This window comes from Chrysemys picta, chromosome 1 (assembly GCF_011386835.1).
Source record: "Chrysemys picta bellii isolate R12L10 chromosome 1, ASM1138683v2, whole genome shotgun sequence".
Taxonomy (NCBI): domain Eukaryota; kingdom Metazoa; phylum Chordata; order Testudines; family Emydidae; genus Chrysemys; species Chrysemys picta.
Window position 1 is genome coordinate 35,923,198 of NC_088791.1, and position 15,081 is coordinate 35,938,278.

The 15,081-nt window shown below is 38.1% G+C and overlaps 1 long non-coding RNA gene across 1 annotated transcript in view; it reads left to right on the forward strand.

Moving 5' to 3' along the window:
- The window catches only part of LOC112061286 (uncharacterized), a 101,893-nt gene that overhangs the window by 64,037 nt on the left and 22,775 nt on the right, over positions 1-15,081 (forward strand). The window contains exon 2 of the long non-coding RNA XR_010589855.1: positions 829-890. This is a non-coding gene — a long non-coding RNA (uncharacterized LOC112061286). The remainder of the gene's footprint in view (positions 1-828; positions 891-15,081) is intronic.

Here is a 15,081-nt window from a genome sequence, read left to right on the forward strand (position 1 = left end):
TGGCAATCAATTTTATCTTCCATTGTTTCATATTCTGAGGGGTTCTATTACTGGCTCTGAAACTGATCTGCTGTGCGATCTTGAGTAGGTCATTTGACCTCCCTATGCCTTTGTTTCCCTTCCCACCCTTGTCTTTTCTATTGGAACATGAGCTCTTCAGGGCTGGGAGTGTACCTACTGTGTTGGCCCTGTGCAAACACTATGCATCTTTGTCTTGGTTGGGGCCTTTAGTTACTAGTGTAATACAAATAATAAATAGTAATAATTTTCTCCAGAGTCACTTTTTAAAAAGTAGTATTGTGAGACTCTTAGGGCTTGTCTACATTACCCACTGGATCGACGGGCAGCGATCGATCCAACGGGGGTCGATTTATCGCATCTAGTCTAGCTCTTACTTGAAAGTGATCCGCTTTTAGTGAAGTTCATATCTCTGTTCAGGAGCACTTCTAGCTATGGGACGGGGCTCATTCTTTCTCCATGAAGGGCTCACAAAGGTAGAACCAATTGTCATCAGATTTTAGGCTGAGCCAGAGTCTTATCGCCTTCCTTGTATGTTACAAAACATTCCTCTATATGCAGGCATTCTTCTAACAACTGAGCAAGACATCTAAATCCACTTAGATTCTGACCCTTCAGCAGATTGGCTACAAAGGAGAAGGGGTTGGAGAGCTATGGTCCCACTGAGGAGCATCCTTTGTGCAAGAATCATTAGAGGCACCAGAAACTTTAAGACTGCTCTGAATACATTTGCAGTGTTTTGAGAGAGGGATTTATGTCCAATACTATCCAGAAGAGTTTTAGCACAGAACTATGCCTTTTCTCTTTCAGTATTCAGAGCACCATGACTGTTCTCATTTCTGAAAGAAAATGGAATCTAAGACATTTCAAGGGTGAGTTCATTTTGGATTTAAATCACTAAAGTCAAGGAGATGGGAGAGGCTTATACTTCAGTGCTGAGATAATGCTGCCTTTCTTGTAGCTATTCATTTTCATAACTATATATTTTGGCTGCAAAGCTCCAAACATTCTGATAAAATAAAACAAAAAAATGGTCATTTTTTAAAGAAAAATTAATTAATAAAATAATCACAGGAAACTATACATTTTCTATCAACAAATCAATGTTTCCCATTACTCACATAGGATGAGGTTGATTAATTTCCCACAAACACAATTTTTTTTAGAATCATGGCATTACATTGTACAATACCATATTGTGTACTAACTATGAATGTGAATAAATATATTATGAATGCTAACTAAACATCGAGAAAAACTGTATTTGTTGAATAAGAGGGTAAGGAAACCAAAGAAAGCTGGACTGTAAATGTAAAAGTTAGTTGTTAAATATTCTGCTTTTATAGAATTCAAAGGTGTTTATCATTTACCTATATTTATTGATGTCTAAGGCAAAGACTTCCTGTCCTCATAATCAGAGTGCACAGTTTTGTTCTGCCATTTAGAAATTCAGTATACACATTTCAATAATGTAAATCTATTAATATTTTATTACCAATCTCAGATTCCACCTTCTAGTCATACCTAGGAGAGATGTATAAATGGATAATGTGTGCATTTGTTACTAATAAAACCATTAATACACTGCATACCTAGGCAATTACATTTTAAAAAGCCATTAAAAATGTCTAATTTTGATATAATGGACTGATATAAATAAAAATAATGAACTGGAATTTCCTCATGTCTTGCACATGTATAGCATAAGAGGAATATTCTTCCTCATAATCTGTAATGGGTTGTCACAGAAAGGCTGAGTTAACAAGGAATATTGATGATTCTTTACAAAACATTAATAATTTGTACTTCAGCACTTGGATACCAAGGTGAAAGATGCCTTCAAGACAGAGGCATTTCAGCTGGTGTAACTCTTGAGGAAAAAATATTCAACATTTCTTGTCTAGTTATTTAGATTCAGTTAGCATGTATCTTGGAATTGAAAAAAGGGTGTACCCCAGTTTGATAATGTAATATTTACTCTTGAAAGGTTATTTTTAGTGTTTTCAAATAATTTTATTTTTAAGCACATTAGAAATTTCATGCAAGATCTCACTTTCTTTTCCCGAAAGACTGTGTAAGTTATAAAGACCAACAAATGAAGAATGAACAGAATGACCTCAGAAACACTATGAAAATGAAACTTGACTGGGGCCTCAATCCATCTCCTATTGAAGTCAGTGGAAGTCAAAAATCTCTGTATTTAATGGAAGTTGGATCAGACCCTAAACGAAAAGGGAAGGGTTGTTTGTTTAACTGTTGAAAATGGACCTATGTCAATTTACACCAAATGAAGATTTATCCCTTTAAAAAGATTGGATGCTAAAGTATTAAAATCATTAGTAAAATTTGGAAATTCTTCTTTTTTTGAAACAAAGCATACTTAGAGGCATTACATATTTTGAAAACGGTACCTTTCATTATTTAGAACAATACTAGATATTTTTCTTCCATAATTTTTAAAAGAGTTAATGTTGTCACCATGCTGTCATACAGAATTTGTCATTAGCTGGCCTTTAGGCAAGCTCGCAGGACTGCTGGTATCTTAGTGACATTCAGTCTTACAGAGAAACATAAGTGTTTATTTTTTTTAACTGAGTCAATAGAAGTTTCACAAAGGAAGGTTCAGTATTATGTTGATGTTACCTGTATTCATTTTGCAGAATGGTGTCTCACAAGAAATTCTGCAGAGCCCTTATCTATTCTAGGATTAGGTGACCCTTCACTGTCCCACAGTCCTTTTTTATCTGAAATACTTAAGGTTTTATCTTCAGTACCTAATGTATCTAAAAAGTGTCAAAACAATTTCATTGGAAAACTAATAATTCACTAAAAGAACGAGGAGTCCTTGTGGCACCTTAGAGACTAACACATTTATTTGGACATAAGCTTTCGTGGGCTAAAACCCACTAAATGTGTTAGTCTCTAAGGTGCCACAAGGACTCCTCGTTCTTTTTGCTGATACAGACTAACACGGCTACAACTCTGAAACCTAATAATTCACTAACCATTAATATTCTTGTGTGATGTACGTACGGCATATGTACAAAAAGTCATGGATAGGTGCTAGAATTATGTTCTTAAACTGTATTTGTCAAGCAATGAATAAGCACAGTCTGTCCTAGAAAAAGGAATGTATATTTGTTTGTCTTTCAAGCCTGTTTGTCAGGCAGAGGCAATGAAGGACAATTTACATATAAAGTAAACAAAGCTATCACACTAACAAGTGGGGTAGAAGACAGCATGGCAGCTACATCCCAGCAGAAGAGAGAAACTTTATCTGAGTTATAAAGACCCAGGATCTGAACCTCAAATGATAAGCAATTGAATCAACTGATTGTACACCATATTACTGTAGTTTAAAGGTATATCCAGTAAGGTCTTATGAAAGCTAATGACATAGTAGAGGTTAATGTCTTTGTAAAATATATGTAGTACCATGATGAGTAATTATGAATATTCATAATTATTATACTTTAAGGTCTGTGACAATAAGGTGTTTAAACCAGGCAGGTCTGTTGGAGATTATAAACTGACAGGAAGGGAAGAACAGCATGAAGTTATTTTGAGACTGGGGACAAAACAGTGAATTTATGTTCTGAAAAGACTCATTGCCATTGTGAGAATGATTGCTATCTAAAACCTAGCACTGCATGGCACTTCAGATCAGCTGTATGCATGGCACTTCAGATCAGCTGTATGTGCCAAACAATGGAAACTTCCTTAAAATTGTGGAGCTGATGGCTGAGTTTGATGCTGTACCCCAGGAGCATCTAAGAAGAGTCACCACCCAAGAAATGTACACACTATCTTGGAAAAACAATTAAAAATGAAATCATACAGTTACTGGCAATAAAAGTCAAACAGAAGATTGTGGCAGATTTGAAGTCAGCAAGATATTACTCTGTTATTCTGGACTGAACACCTGACATCAGCCATACGGAACAAATGATTTAATGGTGCGTTTTGTAACAACAAGAGAACCTAGTGAAAATGTCCCTGCAATGGTGACTGTCAGAGAGCATTTTCTAAAATTTATTGACATTGATTATACTACAGGAGCTGGTATGACAAATGTGCTTCTTAAAAAGCCAGAAGATACAGGAATTGTGATAGCTGACATGAGAGGTCAGGACTACGATAATGGTCCCAACATGAGAGGAAAGAACAGAGGAGTGCAGACACGGATCCAAGAGTTAAACCCTCGAGCTGTTTTTGTCCCATGCAGTTCTCATTCATTGAACTTGGTGGTCAGTGATGCAGCATCAGCATCTAGTGAGGCTGCTGAATTTTTTAATGTAATTCAAAGCATCTATGTATTTTTCTGTTCATCAACTCATCGATGGCAAATTTTGAAGCAACATCTGGGAACATCCTCTCTGACACTGAAACCACTGAGTGCCACATGATGGTAAAGTCGAGTGGAGGCGATAAAGCCTATGAAACACCAAATTGGGCAGATAGATGATGCCATAGTTGCCATTATGGAGGATAATGCTATGACAGGAACTGTTTGTGGGAGAACAGTGGCAGAGGGAAATGAAATCACCAGAAACACATAACTTCAAATTTCTGTGTGGCTTAGTGTTGTAGCATGACATACTGTTTGAAATAATGTTGTAAGCAAGAGAGTCCAAGGTGTTAACCTTGATATAGCTGGAGCAATGGAACAACTGGACAAAACGAAGTCATTCCTACAGTCTTACCAGTCAGATGTAGGATTTCAAAATGTTCTGAAGAGTGCACAGAAGTTGGCAGAGGAACTTCACACTGAATCTATTTTCCCACCCATTCAAGAATACAAGAGTCACTGAAGAAGACATTTTGATTACAAGGCACGGGATAATCCCATAAGAGACCCCAACAACAATTCAAAGTTGAATTCTTTAACCAGGTGCTAGATTGTGCAATACAGTCAGTTGAAGAACCTTTCATGAAGCTCAAGGAACACAGCAGTATATTTGGGATGTTGTATGATATTCCAAAACTCCTCACAATATCTGAAGAAGACCTACACCAGCAATGCAGGGCACTAGAGACAGTGTTGACACATGGTGACATGCACGATATTCATGCGAGTGATTTAGGTGATGAACTGAAAGCCCTTTCAAGGTACATTTCAGCAGGATCAACTCCAAAGGCTGTTCTGGAATATATGTGCACAAATAAGATGACCATCCTCTTTCCAAATGCTTTTGTTGCTCTGTGCATACTTCTAACACTTCCTGTAACAGTTGCCAGTGGAGAACGCAGCTTCTCCAAGCTGACATTAATAAAAACACATCAACGCTCCACAATGACACAGGAGAGGCTGGTCGACCTTGCAACTATCTCACTAGAGCATGAGCTGTCCCAGACTGTGGACCTTCAGCAGGAAGCAGTTCAAATCTTTGCAACCAAGAAGGCATGGATAGCACCACTTTGATTACTCAAACAAATAAAAATGCCAGTGTTTACTATGCAGACAAGAAAAGTTACATTTGCTGTTCAGGTGTTTGAAAGTTAAATCTTACTTAAAATTTTTGAACAAGACATTTTAAGTTGTTAGTTCTCCTTTTTTGGGACAGGTAGCAGAGCAGTACCATGAGAGGTGTAGAACAGGAATAAGGCACAATTGAGACCTTTCAGTATTTTGGCCCAAGCGAGGGGGTATGTGGGCATCATTTGAGCTCCCCACCTCAGGTGCCAAAATGTTGTGGGCCGGCCCTGGCTGGCACAGCTCACATTCCTTTCAACACTCTATGCAGGGTGATTTTCCACCAAGAACAGGCCTAAGAATCCTTCTGCCACTGCTTGGCCTTCAACTATAGATGGACCGCTCACTCCTGGTGTCCCTTTGGTTTTGAGTGCCTGGGACTCTGTTCTCCTTTTCAATGGACATTCTCAGCTAGTATGCCCTAGCCTTTCAGAAGTGTAACAAATATACCTTCCTAGATCATCCTTCAGTGGAGATCTTCGGGATCCTGGTACCCTTGGATACTTTGGCATACTAATGGGGATTTTTTCTTTCATCAGCTCGGTCATCACTTTCAGCATCTCCTCCTGTTGGACCGCCATTTTTTGGGCAGCTGCACTTAAACTTTCCAATGTTAACTGTTTGGGACAGGACCTTTTCCCCAGCAGTTGCATTTCCTAGGACCCCACTTCGTGTACAGGTGTTAGACTTGGCTGTCTCTTCCACAGGAACTTCCTCTTCTTCTGACCACATAATGGCAGCCTGCATGAGTTCATGGAACTTTTTACCAGGCTTTTCCTTAAACTTCCTTTTCATTTCGCATCAGAGGGAATCAGCCCAGAGCCCCAGCACTAACTGATCCTTCAGGACCCTATCTGGATCCGGACCTTGTTGAGGGTCTCGCCACTCCACTTTATTCATTCTCTTCTGGAGGTCATATGCATATGCCAGGACAGTTTCACCGGGCTCTGCTTTCTCTCAAAGAACCTCGTTAGTCAGGTTCCAATAGGTACCTTGTTTCCATACAATTCTAGGAGTTCAAATACCTTTTCCATATCTTTTTTGTATGCCATTGCCATGAACTTTACTGTGGCCTTGGCCTGGCCCTTGGTGTTCCTCTATGAAGTCCACATAATCTTCTTCAGATACTCTTAGCACATGCATAGCCACCTTCACAAACTTGATCCACTCCTCTACTGTAATGTCTCTTGGCCCATTGACGCTCTTAGGTGTCCATTACAGATCTTCAATATCTTGATGAATGTGTCATCCTTGCACACACTGAGAATGACCTTCAGTCCATGCTGAATTTACTTGCACAAGCTTACCGAATCCTAGGACTCTCACTCAATATTGAGAAGACTAAAGTGCTCTATCAACCTGCTTCAGGCATTGCTCATGACCTAACACAAAACACCACCGAGGGTCAGACTTTGGAGACAGTTGTGCACTTTTTCTATCTCAGTAGCCAACTTTCTCAAAATCCAAAAATCAAGAGAGAGATCTAGCACAGGATCCAGTGCGCTAGTGCTTCCTTTGGGAAATTGCTTCAATGCATTTTCACGGACCGTGACCTACGGCATGACACCGAGATCCAGGTCTATAAGACAATTGTTGTTCCTACACTCTTCTATGGATGCAAAACCTGGATGACCTATCGACAGCACCTCAAGAGTTTGGAGAGGTACCACCAACAATGCCTCCGGAAGGTCCTTTGCATCAAGTGGCAAGATCGCAGCACTAATGCCAGCATCCTTGCTGAAGCCAATGTCACCAGCACTGAAGCAATGATCCTCCTGCACCAACTTCCCTGGGCTGGCCATTGTGTGTGGATGCCAGATTCTTGTCTCCCAAAACAAGTCCTTTACTCTTAGCTCACCCATGGTCAGAGATCCTGTGATGATCAGAGGAAACGCTACAAAGACACACTGAAAGCATAACATAAGAACATAAGAACATAAGAACGGCTGTTCTTATGAGTAAAAGAGTAAAATCAAATGAAGTAAAAATCGTAAATGAATCAAACTGTACCATAGAATCTCTGTGGATAGAAATTCAGTGCTCTAATAATAAGAATATAGCAGTAGGGATATATTACCGACCACCTGACATGGTGATAGTGACTTCTTAAGGGGCAGAGCAACAGATTACCTAGCCCTTTTACTTTTGGGGAACAAAATGGATGTGACATGCCTTTTTCACCTCTAATATCAGTCATTCAGATAGTAGAAGTGGAAAAGACTTATCACATCATACCTAATAACAAGAGGTTCCAGTGACTAGAGCATTATACTTGGACCTGGGTTCAAGTCCCTACTCCACCACAGGTTTCTTATATAGCTTTGTGCAAGTCACAGTTGCTCTGTGCCTCATTTTCCCATCTGTAAAATGGTACTCATTGTACTTCCCTACCTCTCAGGGGTGTTGTGTGGAAAAATACATAACAGATTGATGATAGTGGTCATATGGTCGAATGAGTACATGCCTTGTAGTATGTCATGGCAGGGACAAAATATATTTCAATCAGAGTTTAAGATAATTTATCTTATGATGGGTGTATAATTCATCCTTAGTGATTAAATATATGTTGCCCCAGTTTTTCTAGGCAGACAACATTTGTACCAATTAGTTTTACCAGAATAGAATTCTATGGGAGTACTCAGACATGACAGGAATACTGCTTTGTTTTTCTGTGGCTTAAATGTAGCATAAACACTTCTAAAATCAGATCAGATCAGCCTTCTATGAGATACCGTTGAACCTTCCATTCCATCAATATGTGCTTTAACAGCTTCAATTCCTTTTTATAGTCTACTGAAGTTATAAACTCATGAATGAGAAGGGAATCACTGATAAATATTAAAATTTGAATAGGTCTTTGATAGAATTTCTTCTTCAGAAACAGATGATTTGTGGTGTATTTTGTCTCAATTACATGAACAGTCAATAGGGTTGAACTGAATTCATTATCCAGACAAAATCACAAAACTAACAACCATTGTAATCTTGTTTTATCACATTTTTCCACCTGACTGTCTCATATAAGTTTCCTATAGTTTCATCAGCTAAGCAATGCATTTACTCACTCCTGCTTTATTCAATCAGCATTCAATACACCCCATCTTTTAAATGTTGTGGCAGGCATAGTGTCTGAACCCCAAAGTCAGAGAAGTCTTCTCAGCAGCTGGACTTTTGCTCCTCTTCTGAATCTGATGTCTATAGGACTGCATCTATTTACAGAAGAACCAGAATATAATTATAAGATGCTTTCCTAGCATCTGCATCTTCCTTCTGTTTTTGGGGGGGGGAGGGTGAGGGGGGGCATGTGGGCGGACAATAGGAGGAAGGTAAAGAGTAGCGAGAATATTTAAAATATATCTTTCCTCCTTTACCCTCCAGCCTTCCACCAAGTTCAGAGTGAACTAACTAAATTAGGAAGCGAAGGTTCAGAGATGCCCTTAGTTAGTTCAGAAGAACAGAAACTGGGATGTAAAGTGATATGCCCTTTTTTTGATTCACAGTAACCATTGTCAAACTCTGTTTTATAAATCAGAATATCCATGTGATTCACATTGTCAAAGAGTGTAAAGTACATGCTGTATAATATATATGCTCAAATTTAATAAAGGTTCTCCTCATGGTATAAGATTTTCCCCCTCCCGTACTTTATTACATTTTTTTCAATACTTTCTTACATTTTGAACAGAGTCTGTATAGATTTTCTTTCTGGCCATTCCATCAATTTATTGATAGCAGCTGAAGTCTGAATGAATTGGATTTTTCATATTAAATGTACTTGTTTTTCATGTTAATGTTATTCCACAGGCAGAATCCCATTATACTGTTAAAATAACAACAACTATTCTCTGCTAAATTAGATGTAAAATTAGTCTCTTTTTGGTTCAGTAATACAGTAAAATGCAAATTAACACTCATTTTGCAATTATGTGAACTTACCCTTTCTATTTATTTTAAATTGTAAATCTGTACTATCCATAGGCATTTCCAGAGTTTACCTAAATACAACAGTTGGTTAGAACAGACATTTATTACAAAAAGGTATTTTACTTCATCTAATGCTCATGAAAGTACAGTACGATGACACCCTTGAATCAAACTGGAGTATTATTTTCTGGTCTCCTGGATTTCATTTCTTTCCTCCTCTTCTACCATTCCCTCATCAGATAGGGTTTGTTTTTCTAAGACTTTGGTTATAATACACTTCATTTAACAAACAAAGGAAAAGACATAAAAAGCCACAGATTGGCTTGGGGAATTCATCTTTATTCAAGGGTAGAACAATAATACATTTGCATTGTATAAGAAACTAACATCGTGGGGAAGCTTACATCTATTCCCAGATGGTCTTCAGTTTAGTTGCCAAGTAGACAGAAAGATAGGCCAGAAGTAAGATCCACAGAAAATTAAGTCTGACTCAGCATTATTTGTAGCTTATGTGGTATGCTCTTGACCCCAAATCAACGAGACTCAGTTGAATGACTTCCATTGACTTCATTGGTCATTGGATTAGGCCCTGTGAAAATAATTGGAAACTATAGAATACAATGAAGATGAGAGCCAGGTTTTCAGAGATGTATGAGTCATTTGCATATACACATCTGTCATAACTATAAAGGGAAGGGTAACAGCTGTCCTGTGTACAGTACTATAAAATCCCTCCTGGCCAGAGACTCCAAAATCCTTTTCCCTGTAAAGGGTTGAGAAGCTCAGGTAACCTGGCTGGCATCTGACCTAAAGGACCAATAAGGGGACAAGATACTTTCAAATCTGGGGGGGGGGGGGAAGGCTTTTGTTTGTGCTCTTTGTTTTGGGTTTTGCGTTCGCTCTCGGGACTGAGAGGGACCAGACATCAATCCAGGTTCTCCACATCTTTCTAAACAAGTCTCTCCTATTTCAAACTTGTAAGTAAATAGCCAGGCAAGGCGTGTTAGTTTTCCTTTGTTTTCTCAACTTGTAAATGTACCTTTTACTAGAGTGTTTATATTTGTTTGCTGTACTTTGAACCTAAGACTAGAGGGGAGTCCTCTGAGCTCTTTAAGTTTGATTACCCTGTAAGGTTAATTTCCATACTGATTTTACAAAGATGATTTTTACCTTTTTCTTTAATTAAAAGCCTTCTTTTTAAAAACCTGATTGATTTTTCCTTGTTTTAGATCCAAGGGGGTTGGATCTGTATTCACCAGGAGTTGGTGGGAGGAAGGAGGGGAATGATTAATTTCTCCTTGTTTTAAGATCCAAGGGGTTTGGATCTGTATTCACCAGGGAATTGGTGAAAGGTTTCTCAAGGCTTCCCAGGGAGGGAATCCATTGGGAATGGTGGCAGCGGACCAGAGCTGAGCTGGTAGTTAAGCTTAGAAGTTTTCATGCAGGCCCCTACATTTGTACCCTAAAGTTCAAAGTGGGGATACAGCCTTGACAACATCTATTGGTATTTGAATGTTCTCAGGCCCACCACAAAACCACACCCTGGAAATCCAGGGAGAGCTACAGAGGACAGCATTGAGGCACAGGGCTTCCATGTCAACAATGTGGCCTCCCACAGACTCAGATCTGTAGCATTTGGAGACGAATTCTCTGGCTTTTTTCACATAGAGTAAACCTCTTCCCCAAACAGAACGAACTGTGGAGATCTATACAAGATGAGACACACTGAGTTTCCCTCCCCTCTAGGACCCCTCCTGTATATCTCTGCTTAGGAAGAAACAATCTGGTCCTGGAGTATTTTACAAAGTCTCCTAAAGAGCAACTGAGGCTTTGCTGGGTCTCACTGCTTTCCATCACTGCCAGTACAGTAGGAGCTGTCAGATACAGTAGGGGAAAGAATACACCAAGACAAATAGATTAATAATTAAAGATGTAGCAAAGAGAGGTTATTTGCATTCGCTCTAGTGGAAGTGTGAGACAGTGCTGGAGTTTGCATTTGATGCCAGACTAATTCTTCAGATTCTGGAGCAAGTTCAGATGTGATCGTGTCAAATTCTCATGAACTGGTCTCGGGCATTGTGGGGTAGTGTCAGTGATGACACATGTTATGGCCTCTTTCATAACCAAAAGGATTTTCTCATGGTTGGAGGTGTGCTTAGACCCCAGACTTGAACAGAAAGGTGAAAAGGAATTATTTTTAATCACTAAAAGAAGAGAGGGATGGGCTTCAGAGAGAATTTTGCAGCAGGCCATCCAGAATCTAATAGATCTGAAAAGTGCTTCCTCTTCTCTTGATGTTAAGATAAACTGATCAACTGGAACAGTGTACACCTACTCCAGGATCAAAGAATACAAAGTGAATAGTGAACTGATGTTAAGCTTTGTGATGCTGAATAACAAGCTGTGCTCATGATGAACAATTAAACCTTCAACAATAGGGTGGAATTCCTGCAAAATTAAGAGAAAGAACACAATAGTCTTCTGTGTGGTTGTCAGATTGAGCAGAGGGCAAAGACATGCCAGGATATTTTTGTGGAAATGTTAAGGGGAAAAACATGAAGATCATCTTGTTTGTAGAAAGATCACATTGTAAAGCAATCAGGAATTCTAATCCAAATGTGTGACCAGGAGAAGTCATTTTATATTAGTTGGAATATAAAATAATAAAAAGTATTCAAAAGTTTTTATTGTTAGAAGGAAAAACCTTAACTTTAATATCCAGCAAATTTAGCTATTTCCAGATATGGGTTCTCTACACAGGATTCAAATCCCCTTCTCTGTCACACAGACTTTCTATGTGTCTTTGAGCAAGTCATTTAACCTTCTAGATTAAATGCCTTTGTGGATCTAGGTACCTAACTGCTACTTTAGGCACCTAAACACAAAATGTGGATTCTCAAAACCACCTCCTAACCCTGTAGGTGCCTAAATTCCCTCGGATCCTAAATTTCTGCTGATAAAGTCCCCATGGCACCTACATTTCTGCTGCTGGCCATGAACTGATGCGTCTGATGCCCAAGCAGCCAGCTGTGTCTAAGCTCAGGGATCAGGGGGTAGCCGTGTTAGTCTGTATCCACAAAAACAACAAGGAGTCCATTGGCACCTTAAAGACTAACAGATTTATTTGGGCATAAGCTTTCATGGTGCTACCGGAATTTAGAATTTATATACAGAATTTAGTGCCAAATTCTCTGCTGACAAAACTCTACTTGCAGGTGACAAAGTTATGTCTGCAGAGAATTTGGCACTAAATTCTGTATATATTTTTAGGATTTTGTGATTTCTTTAAATTTAATATATTGCATCCTGTATCTTAGATATGTTTTGGTTCTTTATCCTGTTCCATACAAGATGATATATTAAGACAAATTTTTACTGACCACTTTATGTAGTTTTCCAGTCTGTCTTGAGACTGCTAGACTGCTCCTGGTAACTGCACAGTGCCTTATTACTATTGTTTTATTTTTGTTGCTATCCTTGTATCTATGATGCACACATTATAAAATAAAATAAAAACATTTTGCACGTCTATATGGGAAGATAATTCTTCTTCATTAGGCTAAATGATGTTGTTAAGAAGCATATCCACATCCTTTAAAAGCTTTTTAAAACAGTTAGCACCTCTCCCTGCTTACCAAGTGCCACTGTTTGTTCATTTAGTATTGATTGCCTCTCCATAACAAGGTAATATATTTGTTTCAAGCTATCACCACCCTCGATGGTGACATTAATGGGTGTTGGATCCAAAATCCAATACTCGGATTAAGATCTGAGCTCTCTTCAGTGTGAAGACAGCTAACTATTTTAGTCCTTTATTATTTTTTGTTTGTTTATAAGTAGTTCCTTTCCCACAAAGAATTCCATGGAGGATTGATGAGGGTTCATTGCCTATAGAATCATATAGCACTTAAGATCATAGGTGACGAATGTCAGAAGTGACTATTTCCAGTGCCGCTGTTTCTGAGTGCCCAATTTGAGCCAGCTATAATGGGCCTAATTTTCAGAAAGTGCTGAGCAACCTATGGTAGTTAAGTGCCTAAATATCTGTAAGGTTCTGGGCCCCAATCTTTCATAATCAGGTCCCACTAAGGTGTCTTAATTTGGATACTAGTCACTTTTGAAGATCTTGTCAAATATTTTCCAAGCACAAGGGCTTCAAAGCAAGTACCTAGATCATAGTTAGATCTTTAAATATGCAATTCAGGGTTTTTAGAAGTGCCAAGCCCTTGCAAATGTCACTGAAATAAACTGGAGTTAGTTTTCAGCACCTGTAGAAATCAGGCTACTCATTTACATGCCTAAACACAAGTTTAGACTCTTAGGCAGCAGCATTTGAAAGTTTTGGACTATTACAATGCATGCTCACTGATATAAACATCAGACTAATCTGAGGCATAGAATATAAAACAAAACATAAAAATATGTAATAGAAAATGCAGATCTTTCAAAGAGTCATCATAGTTGTGAAAGAAATAGTCCATCAATAGAAAAAGGGATCAGCAGGTTTGGGTCTGAATCTCATCCATTTCACTTAAAGGATATGTAAGTGATATTGCATATCTCACAGACATCTTTTCACAATAGGCGCTCAGTTAATGTTAGAAATTGACTTGCATTATTGCATCATTACGAATAATAATATTTATTATTTTCGAATTACTTTTTGTTCCATTACATGTATGAAAAAATAGATAATGGAACTTGTAAAACATTAGTTTGGCTCTATATCATCATTTTCTAACAGCAATAGCTCATTTTGGCATTAGATTCTAGCACATGGTAAGTTACCCTGATGTCTGTTAGGGCAATCTCGCATTAAATTTGGGACAATTAACTCTGGACATCAATTATTAGAGCCCATAACGAGAGGAACTATTTTATTAAAATATAAATATTTGAATCAAGCTACACTTATCACCAAATTTGGACTCTGTTCAATACAAGAAAAAAGCAGACAATGGGAAAATTGTGAGGTGGATATGTAAAGTGGGTACATAATCTCAAACAGGGCCTCCAAATGAAGCTACTGAAATACAAGATGAACAATCCAGGTGAAACAGTGCAGTGACATATTATGCTACGAATCCTGTACTACTAGCATCTTATGCCACATATCTTTGTTCATACCAGTAATATAAAGTAATATTAAGTGACTGCTGTGTGAAATATGCTTATTTAAATATAAGCTACAGTATAGAGAATGTGCAATAAAAAGTACTTCCTTTTTGCTGGAACATCCATATTAATTTTAGCAACAGATAGTCTATTTTAATAAACTTGAATAAATGAAATGGCTTCTCCAAAAAAGTGTCTTACATTCATAACAGATAAATGAATCTTAGTTATCACCTGGATTTCTTCCTTGACTATTTTGTTATTTTCTTTTTTATGAAGCCCTATCTTGATGAAAGCATTCAGCACAGTGTGACAGGTTATTCATTTTTATCAAATTACAGTATCTTTAAGACAAGGAATACTATATTAAATGTATTCTCATAAACCTGCTACAAAGTCTCCAGTGAATTTACTGGGAGCATTTTTTTAAGTAAGGAAGATAACAACATTTATATAAGTCATTCCATCATAAAGACTTTGACAGAGCAGTAGGTATTATATGTGATGACAAGTTCATATACAATGTGACAATGATAACTGTTAATGTGCCC